Genomic DNA, 2,553 nt, shown 5'->3' with positions numbered 1-2,553 from the left:
TAAAATATTAGAAAGAATTTTTCTGATTTATTTATTGCTAGATGCAATTTATGGAATTGATACACCATTTAATTGATATCATTTAGCAAAATGAAACACAGCATATGCATCCATCTTTTGGCTCGAGAATTTCACGGGATAGAGATATGATATAAGAAATAGACTATTGAGTAACACTAAATGAATTGTGGATACATCTGTATCCTTAACATACTGAAACGATTGTCATTATTTGTATCAAACCAATAGCGATTCATACAAGCTAAATCTTCTAATCAATGGTGGGCCAATAATGAATTTTTTTGCATATGTATTAAGACGCTTGGCCTGATTTCGAAATTGTCCAGAGTTTTATATGTTGTTTTCATTGCAAAATGATGGGTCTCCTTCCATAACTTTCCAATTACGAGTACGAGAATTGAAAGACATGAAAATTCTCAATTCTCTACGGCATCTAGTAGATAGAAACAAGAAAATCAGAAGAATCTTTCTCTCTATTCACTATCATTCCGCGTCTTCGACTTCTATTAGTTTCTTTTCTTCTTTAATGCAATAGCTATAGTTTGATGTAAGAATCCATTTCTCAAAGTAATGGAAACCATTTTCTTATAGGAAATGGTTCGAAAATCGCTATTCCACCTTTTAGGTATCGTGAAAAATGATACCTGTGAAGATCGTGCATTTCAGTCAAATTCAGATCTGTTTTTCGAGTCCATGATATAATATAACCAAATTGGATAGATCTTCCACCTGTTTAGCTAAGAAAGAATAGATACAGAGGTGGATAATAGATTGATATGAAGATCATGAGCTGCCCCATAATGAAATCACCAGTAGTCGCGAATATCTCCTTCTTCCCTAATCCAAGATTGGAGAAAGAAGATCTAAGAGGGACCTGTGGAGAATGTAGTCAGAAATCCATAATAGAGTCCGAACACAACGACCGAATTAACTATCCTCATCGAGAAACTCAGACTACTAAATAGAAAAGATTTGAAAATCATGGCATGGGTCTCCTTTTTTTCTTTCTTTGGAGTTTTCTATATGCACAATTTCTCGATGTTTCGATGAGAATTTCTTGACTTCCATATATAGACAGAGATAGACTATAAATGACATCTCTTATGTCAATAAGACCATAGGGATGGATATTAAATGATAGGAAGTGATAGGAAGTGAAATAGAATGAAATAGAGCCACTTTGGGATTCCCTATGAAATGAGGCATGGAACGGAGCCACTACGAAGAAATTATGGGAGTTACGAAAGAAGCTTCGGACTCATATTGTTCATGGGTTGAGAGCGGGAGTTGAACTCTAGGAGGTCGAATCCCGCCTTGTTCCTCAGTAGCTCAGTGGTAGAGCGGTCGGCTGTTAACTGACTGGTCATAGGTTCGAATCCTACTTGGGGAGATTTTATTCATTCTTTAATGTAAGAATTTTAATGTAAGAATAAAGAATTGAATTAAAGGGCTTGCTTTGACCCTTAGGAGTAGGTAACCCGTTCGCTATCCTTGTTTCTATTTCTATTGCATTCTATCTCATCGTATCACATTCTGTTCTACGATTCCACTTCGACAAAAGGAAAGAGCATACCTAAGTTCAATAACTTTACGTCCGCTATCCCGATCATGATTTTCCTACCCTCAGGGGGAAAGTAAAGGCCCTTCCCCCTTTGGAAGGCTGTGGGCGAGGAGGGATTCGAACCCCCGACACCGTGGTTCGTAGCCACGTGCTCTAATCCTCTGAGCTACAGGCCCAGCTATCTCCACTGGATCTCTTCCCGGGGGTACCCCTTCATTTCAGGTTAAGAAGATGGGAAAGCGCCTTTCTCTCTATAAGAACAGTGCGTTCCGAGGTGTGAAGTGGGAGAGAGGGGATGTGATGATTGAGGTTTTGAATAAGACGACCTTTGAATTTTAGATTTGGATCTTTTTCTTATTTCAAAATAGTGAAAAAGTCAAATAAGAGGTGTTAAGCTTTTTATCATTTTGGCATCGAGCTATTTTGCAGCAGGACCTCCCCTACAGTATCATCACCGCAGTAGAGTTTAACCACCAAATTCGGATGGATTGGTGTGGTTCCTCTACGCCTAGGACACCAGAATATCGAACCATGAACGAGGAAAGGCATGAGATAAATATTGGCTAGTAATTGTGAAGCCCCAATTCTTGACTGAAAGGGACACCAAAGGCCTATGCCCTCCCTCTCTATCTATCCAAGAGATGGAAGGGCAGAGCTTTTTTTGGTTTTTTCATCTTTTCATCAAAGAGTTGAACAATGAAGATAGATGGCAAGTGCCTGGTCGATTTGATCAGGCCGTGTAGGAACAAGGTTCAAATCGTTCGTTCGTTAGGACGCCTCAGCTGCATACATCACTGCACTTCCACTTGACACCTATTTAAACGGCTCGTCTCGCCGCTACCTTATCCTATTTCCATACTTCTGTCGCTCCATCCCCGTATGGGTGGAGAACCCGTCGCTGTCTCGGCTGTGATACCGGAGGCTCTAGGGAAGTCGGAGGAGAGAGCACTCATCTTGGGGTGGGCTTACTA

General features: G+C 40.1%; 2 non-coding genes across 2 annotated transcripts; one reads left to right on the top strand and one right to left on the bottom strand.

The window, feature by feature from the left end:
* Nucleotides 1-1,339: 1,339 nt before the first annotated feature.
* Nucleotides 1,340-1,411, top strand: TRNAN-GUU (transfer RNA asparagine (anticodon GUU)). The gene has a single exon. It is a non-coding gene; the product is annotated as a tRNA-Asn (tRNA).
* Nucleotides 1,412-1,684: 273 nt separating this feature from the next.
* TRNAR-ACG (transfer RNA arginine (anticodon ACG)) lies at nucleotides 1,685-1,758 on the bottom strand. The gene has a single exon. It is a non-coding gene; the product is annotated as a tRNA-Arg (tRNA).
* Between the last annotated feature and the right edge of the window lie 795 nt (nucleotides 1,759-2,553).

The sequence above is a fragment of the Triticum aestivum genome, chromosome 3A (assembly GCF_018294505.1).
Source record: "Triticum aestivum cultivar Chinese Spring chromosome 3A, IWGSC CS RefSeq v2.1, whole genome shotgun sequence".
Taxonomy (NCBI): domain Eukaryota; kingdom Viridiplantae; phylum Streptophyta; class Magnoliopsida; order Poales; family Poaceae; genus Triticum; species Triticum aestivum.
Note: the sequence above shows the minus strand (reverse complement) of the source record. Positions and strands in the feature narration are given on the sequence as shown.